At 46.8% G+C, this 7,829-nt stretch overlaps 1 pseudogene; it reads left to right on the plus strand.

Annotated features, from left to right (window-relative positions):
* Positions 1–7,177: 7,177 nt before the first annotated feature.
* On the plus strand, positions 7,178–7,410 carry LOC139228342 (U2 spliceosomal RNA; annotated as a pseudogene).
* The last annotated feature ends 419 nt before the right edge of the window (positions 7,411–7,829 follow it).

Genomic DNA, 7,829 nt, shown 5'->3' on the forward strand with positions numbered 1-7,829 from the left:
GCTTGGATGAGTGCAGCTCCAACAACACTCAAGAAGCTCAACACCATCCAGGACAAAGCAGCCCGCTTGATCGGCCCCCCATCCACCACCTTCAACACTCACTCCCTCCACCACCGGTGCACCGTGACTGCAGTGTGTACCATCTACAAGATGCAGTGTAGCAACTCGCCAAGGCTTCTTCGGCAGCACCTCCCAAACCCGCGATCTCTACCACCTAGAAGGACAAGGGCAGCAGGCGCATGGGAACACCACCACCTCCACGTTCCCCTCCCAGTCACACACCATCCCGACTTGGAAATATGTCGGCCGTTCCTTGATCGTCACTGGGTCAAAATCCTGGAACTCCCTCCCTAACAGCACTGTGGGAGCACCTTCACCGCACGGACTGCAAGCGGTTCAAGAAGGCGGCTCACCACCACCTTCTCAAGGGGCAACTAGGGATGGGCAATAAATGCCGGGCTTGCCAGCGACACCCACATCCCAGGAACTAATAAAAGAAAGGTGCTATATAAATCCAAGTTTTTGTTATTTATGAGGTTCCTCATCTTTTTTTAAAATGCATTCATTTTATGTTTTAAACTTAAACCGAGATCCCTTGGTGCTCCACCACTTTCGCAGACTGAAGCGTATCTTCTGAAGGGTTCATTTGGTAAAAACAAGTGCTTTCAAGTCGTGTTGTTGAACGCTCACCAAGATCGGAAGGCAAGGTTGGACATTCTCCAAGGCATTGGGGAGTTGCAACTCACGCAGGAGAGTGATCCAATGTCTGAGTTGAAATAATCTCGGGTGAGATGATTCGAAAAGACCCACTCCCTACTAAATTATGAACACAGCTCTCGATGTTATTTTTTGTGACCCCAGAGGAGGGTTTTAGAGTGCGACTTTCCTTTGCAATTTTTGAAACGCACTCGATCAAACATTTCCGATGCCCAAAACCCTCTTTGCTGACGAGTGGCTGAACTTGAACTCACTGAACTTCCGTCCGTGTCCTGATTGCTTAGCAACAAAAGATTGTCATCCTTGGACAGATTGGTTGCTGTGGTTGAATTGAGAACAAATGCTTTTAAAAAGTGTAATTAAGAGGTTCAGTCGAAGCATGGGGAGAGATTAAGTGCTTTCGGACCGGAGACGTTCGTTCCCATTGATCTTGCAAGGTGCATTCCATTGACTTTTAAAACCAACTGAACTATGAAACATTGGCAATTAGATTTTCACTACAAGTGGGCCACAATTTCATTATAACAGGAGAGCCATTCCTTTCAGTGACATGGTAAGTGAATTAGAACTCGAAGCCCAATTGTAACGTCCTTACTTAAGCTTGCTGTATTATGCATGGAGCGCTGTGTCTTTCCTCCATGTCTGCTGCTGCTAAGTCAAGATGAATGACCTGGTGTTTTACTTATTATTTAGTGTCAGGAGCTGGACATCGCAGGCAAGGCTACATTCATTACCCATCCCTCGCTGCCCTGACAACATAAGATGGAACATCGAGTGGGGGGAAGGTGAGGTTATTCATTCCGTTTACGCACGTCACAGCCTTCTGGACTCAACATCGAGCTCAGCAATTTCAGACCATAACCTCTGCCCCTATTTGGCCAGTCGTGTCTGCTTCGCCATTCAATAAGATCACGGCTGTTCTTCAACCTTAACTTCACTTTCCCACCCGATCCCCATATCCCTTGATTCGCCTGGAGTCCAAAGGTCTATCTATCTCCGCCTTGAACAGACTCAAAGATTCAGCATCCACAGCCCTTTGGGGTAAAAGAAAATAAGAAAGACTTGCATTTATATAGGACCTTTCACAACCACCGGACGTCCCAAAGCACTTTGCAGCCAATGAAGTACTTTTTTGGAGTGTAGTCACTTTTGTAATGTGGGAAACGCAGCAGCCAATCTGCGCACAGCAAGCTCCCACAAACAGCAATGTGATAATGAGCAGATAATCTGTTTCAGTGATGTTGCTTGAGGGATAAATATTGGACAGGACGCCGGGGATAACTCCCCTGCTCTTCTTCGAAACAGTGCCATGGGATATTTTACACCCACCCATGAGGGTGGACGGGGCCTCGGTTTAACGTCTCCTCCAAAAGACGGCACCTCCGACAGTGTAGCACTCCCTCAGCACTGCACTGGGAGTGTCGGCCTAGATTTTTGTGCTCGAGTCTCTGGAGTGGGACTTGAGCCCACAACCGTCTGACTCAGAGGCAAGAGTGCTACCCACTGAGTCAAGGTTGACACACCACCGAATACTGGTCCCATTATTCCATTGGGATTCCTTGCCAGGCAGCCATTTGGTCGATTTGCAAACCATCCAAGTGACTGTGCTGTAAGCGAGACGCACGATTTTTAAAATAAGTTCAAGGGAGCCACACCGTAACCTAGACCAGCAAGTTAATTGTCTGCTATTCCTCAACAGAAGGAAATATAAAACTTAATTGAAAATAAGTACCTTATACATACACAAGATAGTTGACTATGACTCTCCAGTATTGATACTGGTAGCTTTTCTACATTGGTTCAAAGTCCCGCTGTAAAGTTCATATTTCCCTCTGAGATGATACCAGCCTCTCTAACCAGGGTCGCAAAAGCAAAATCCTGCAGATGCTGTAAATCTGAAGTGAAAACGTGCAAATGCTGGAAACCCTCAGCCCGTCCAGCAGCATTTGTGGATAGAGAGAGAGAGACGGAGTTAACGTTCTCTGTTTTTGAGAACAGGGAACAGTTCTGACGAGAGGTCATTGACCTGAAACGTTAACTCGGTTTCTCTCTCCATAGATGCTGCCTGACCCGCTGAGTATTTCCAAGATTTTCTGAGGTTTTTTTTAATCTCTAACCAGAGTCATTGAAATTATTTGGTTCAGTTCATGTTTTTGATTTAATCCTTGACTTTCTAAAAGGGGCACTGAACTCTGTAATGTTGTTGGTAAAAAGAAAGAAAGACTTGCATTTATATAGCGCCTTTCACAACCACCGGGACGTCTCAAAGAGCTTTGCAGCCAATGAAGTGCTTTTGGAGTGTAGTTACTGTTGCAATGTGGGAAAAGCAGCAGCCAACTTGCGCACAGCAAGCTCCCACAGACAGCAATGTGATAATCACCAGATAATCTGTTTTTTTGTTATGATAAATATTGGCCTCAGGACCCCGGGGATAACTCCCCTGTTCTTCTTCGAAATAGCACCATGGGATCTTTTACATCCACCCGAGAGGACAGATGGGGCCTCAGTTTAACATCTTATCTGAAAGACAACACCTCCGACAGTGCAGCGCTCCCTCAGCACTGCACTGGGAGTGTCAGCTTAGAAGTTTTTTTTCAATGTGTACAAGTTCCTGGAGTGGGATTTCAACCCACAACCTTCTCACGTCAGAGACAAGTGTGTTACCCACTGAGCCATAGCTGACACTAGCAAGCTAGCACCTGACCTCAAGATCAGAATCCCTACAAGCACCTACGCCCTCAAACCAACATCTTACCACTTTTGTATGTACATCTACCAATGATCACATTTTGCCTCAGGACATGTAGATTTTTGTTGATCACGGACAACTTCTGTTACCCTACAATTCACCTCAGGACATTGACCCGGGATTGGCAAGAACATTTCCGTCTAGCTTTTTGTTTAAGATTCATCAAAGAACATTGCATAGATTATAATACATGAATAATCAATCAGATTGATACATAAATAATTTACCCGTATAGAATAATAAATCATTGATTGCATTAATCAGACAGGAATGATAAATAAATTATCAATAACATGGACAGATGAATTATTGAAGCTCAGATTGAAGTACTAGGTATTCAATAGCTTTCATAAATGTTATCTCAGAAGAAATGCACATACTTGAGTGAATATTGAAGCAATTAATTAATCAAATATCAAATTAAATAAATCACACTATGAATTGTTTAGGCCTAATGGGCATTCTGATTTGCACAAACCACAAAATTAACTGTGGTACCTTTCTGTTTTGTTTTTCTTATTTATATTAGTTTAAGCTGATGCACATCAAACTGAGGGGCAAAGTCCCTCACCGTCAACATCCTGGGGGGGTCGCAATTGACCAGAAACCTTCACCACACGGACTGCAGCGGTTCAAGAAGGCGGCTCACCACCACCTTCTCGAGGGGCAATTAGGGATGGGCAATAAATGCCGGCCTTGCCAGCGACGGCCACATGCCGGAATGAATTAAAAGAACAGAAACACTTTTTGTTTCAGGCACCGAGTGCATCATCAAACTCTCCCAGATATCTCGGGTATATTTGGTTAGATGCAGAGAGAAACCCCTCTGTTCTGCCTCGACAAATCTACCTCGGCCACAATCTCAGAAAAGTGACCCCTACTGCATCATTGCTTCACCTGCGGGCTCTTGATTGTCAATTTGATGCAAATGAATTCCAACTTAGAAGCAGTTTGGTACCCGATCTGAATCAGATTGAGTATGCCTGAACACATCCCCTGAGAGGACCTTTTTCAAACAGTACAGAGGCTACTGACTATCATCTAGTATGAATAATACGATCATTCAGGCCAACATCCCCAGCATCGAAGCACTGACCACACTCGACCAGCTCCGTTGGGCGGGCCACATTGTTCGCATGCCGGACACAAGACTCCCAAAGCAAACGCTCTACTCGGAACTCCTACACGGCAAGCAAGCCCCAGGTGGGCAGAGGAAATGTTTCAAGGACACCCTCAAAGCCTCCCTGATAAAGTGCAACATCCCCACTGACACCTGGGAGTCCCTGACCCAAGACCGCCCTAAGTGGAGGAAGAGAATCCGGGAGGGCGCTGAGCACCTCGAGTCTCGTCGCCGAGAGCATGCAGAAAACACAAGCGCAGGCAGCGGAAGGAGCGTGCGGCAAACCAGACTCCCACCCACCCTTTCCTCCAACCACTGTCTGCCCCACCTGTGACAGAGACTGTAATTCCCGTATTGGACTGGTCAGTCACCTGAGAACTCACTTTTAGAGTGGAAGCAAGTCTTCCTCGATTTCGAGGGACTGCCCGTGATGCTGATGAATGATACCAGAATAATTCCAGGGCTTAAAGAATTAAATTATGAGGACAACCCTCCCAGATCTCTGCGCTCACCAATTCTGGCCTCTTCAGAATCCCCGATCTCCATCGCTCCACCATTGGTGGCCGTGCCTTCAGCTACCTGGGCCCCAAGCTCTGGAACTCCCTCCCTAAACCTCCCCACCTCTCTACCTCGCTCTCCTCCTTTACAACGCTCCTTGAAACCTACCTCTTTGACCAAGCTTTTGGCCACCTGCCCTAACATCTCCTTGTGTGGCTCGGTGTCAAATCTTGGTTGTTAGCACCTCTGTGAAGCGCCTTGGGACGTTTTACTACGTTAAAGGTGCTGTATAAATACATGTTGTTGTTGTAGGCATGTATTCCCTTGAGTTTAAAAGATTAAGGGGGAGACATTCCCCTTCATTTCCGGTGGTTATCTCGGTGGTACAGCTGTTTGTGGGAGAGAAACCGCCCGGCGGAAGTTTCCCCCTTACTTTATGAATGTTGCCCACATCTCGACACGCCCGCCGGGAGCGAACCGCCGACCTGAACCGCCGAGAGAATCACCAGGGCGTAAGTTTGGCCTCAACGGAAGCCCGTCCAGATCGCCGAGGGAACCGCCCTGTGGAAGCTGCTTAAACAGGGAGGTAGGTGAGTACTCGGCAAAGAAAGGTCAGTTACGGGTTCTTTATTTTTAAATTGCAAAACAGCAATTAATTGTAAAACTGTCTTGGCAATGTCTTTTAACATTTTTTTGTGAAAATTTTTTTTTTTTAAGTTTTCCCCCTTCCCTAGGCCCAACCGCAGCCTCGGAGTAAATTTTTAAAAACATTTTAAGAACCGCCCGTTTCACCTAGTTTCGCCTTTAACCGCCGAGAATATTGGTGCAAGATCCATTTTCTCGCCAGGCGATTATTTTTACCTTAATTACGGAAATTCTCGCCAGCATTAGTTGCAAAATGTTAGCGTTTCTTTTCTGGGCTGGCAATTGGGCGTTGAGGGGCTCTCTGGAAAGTCTAGCCCTGAGGGGTAATCTAATTGAGGTGTTTAAGATGATTGAATGAGTTGATGGAAAGAGAGTGAAAAGAGAGGAAAAAAATGCCTCTGGTAGGGGAGTTCAGAACAAGGGAGCATAATCTTAAAATTAGAGCTCAGTCATTAATGGGTGGTAGCAGGAAGCAGTTCTTCACAGAAAGGCAAGTGGAAATCATGAACTCTCTCCCCGAAAAAACTTGAGCCTGGGGCTCAATTGAAACTTTCAAACCTGAGATTGACAGATTTTTTAACGGAACGGTTACAGAACTGAGGCGGGTAGATGGAGCTAAGATGCAGATCAGCAATGATCTCATTGAATGGTGAAACAGCCTCTCGACAGGTGAATGGCCTGCTCCTGTTCCTATGTTCCTATCTGTTTGGGCTGGATTTGAAACTAGGAACAAAAAAATGAAAGACCACTGCCTAATCCAGCACATCACCTAATACCCCTGCTGTGATCCTATGCTCTGGTCCATGGTGATATAGTCTGTAAGTTCACCCCTCTATGACTCCTTTGCACTTTTCTACAGCGTTATCACGGTGCCTTTTCCTGCGACAGCTTCTGCACCATTCGCTCTGGCTCTGGACTGTCGAAATAGCCATCGGGAGAGATCCTGTGACTTGCATTACTTTATTCGGCCACTAGAGTTGGCTCACGGGCATCTTTAGCCTCAACCTCTATTCCTCACATCTTTTTCGGCTCCAAGCAATTTTAGTCCGCTCGCTGCTGGAAACAATATGCATTCTGGTGGACCTCATGACCTCTAGTGGCTCAGCATTGGGCAGCACTCTTGCCTCTGAGTCAGAAGGGGTAGCACATTGGTTATGTTACTGGACTCGTAATCCAGTAATCGGGGCTATAAAGAGAGCTGGAGTGGCAGGCCCTACACCATGGTGAGCCACCCTGACCTGTGTGAGAACACCTCCATGTATGTATGTGTGTGTGTGTGCGTGTGCGCACTAGGTCCGTGCAGCAGAGCAAGTCTCCACTTCGCTTCTCGGCCTTTTGGCTAAGAGCATTGGCGCAGAGTGATCCTTGGCATGTGCAAGGTGACCTCTGGCGTTTGTGATTTGACAAAGAATTGGAACGATTGGCTACGAATTTATAAAAAAAAAGTCTCCACTTCTCGGCCTTTTGGCTAAGATCATGCGTAACTGACCTGACCAGCCACCATGACCTCCGGGTGGTTTCTCCCTGGTCAGGAAGGTATATGCTTGCTTTTTTGGAAACAGGAGGTGGGTGGGGTGTCTTGACCCATCCACCTCCACGGAGGTGTGTGGGGTGGCTTGACCCATCCACCTCCATGGCACGAACCTGGTATTGCAGTACTTCCAGGAACGGTGCAGTGGCTCTAGGCCTTTTGGCTAAGAGCATTGGCGCAGAGTGATCCTTGGCATGTGCAAGGTGACCTCTGGCGTTTGTGATTTGACAAAGAATTGGAACGATTGGCTACGAATTTCAAAAAAAAAAGTCTCCAGTCGTCCTGGTTAACCCTTGCCACTGGATAAAGGCCTGGCTCTGTCGAGCCCGTGTGGTGGCTGATGTGCAACGGTCACCACACGTTAAAACAATCCACGCACAGGCATCTTCCACCCCCTCAATTGGAGTTCAGGACTGGAACATCGGGTCCTTCATTGAAACATCTGTGAACTCTTGAGGAAGCAAGTCATCCTCGTTCCAGGGACCCCCTATGACGATGAGTAATCCAGAGCCGGGACTAATAATCTGGAATCATTGAATATGAATCTTAGAATAGTTATAGCACAGAAG

Source organism: Pristiophorus japonicus, chromosome 17 (assembly GCF_044704955.1).
Source record: "Pristiophorus japonicus isolate sPriJap1 chromosome 17, sPriJap1.hap1, whole genome shotgun sequence".
NCBI classification, from domain to species: domain Eukaryota; kingdom Metazoa; phylum Chordata; class Chondrichthyes; family Pristiophoridae; genus Pristiophorus; species Pristiophorus japonicus.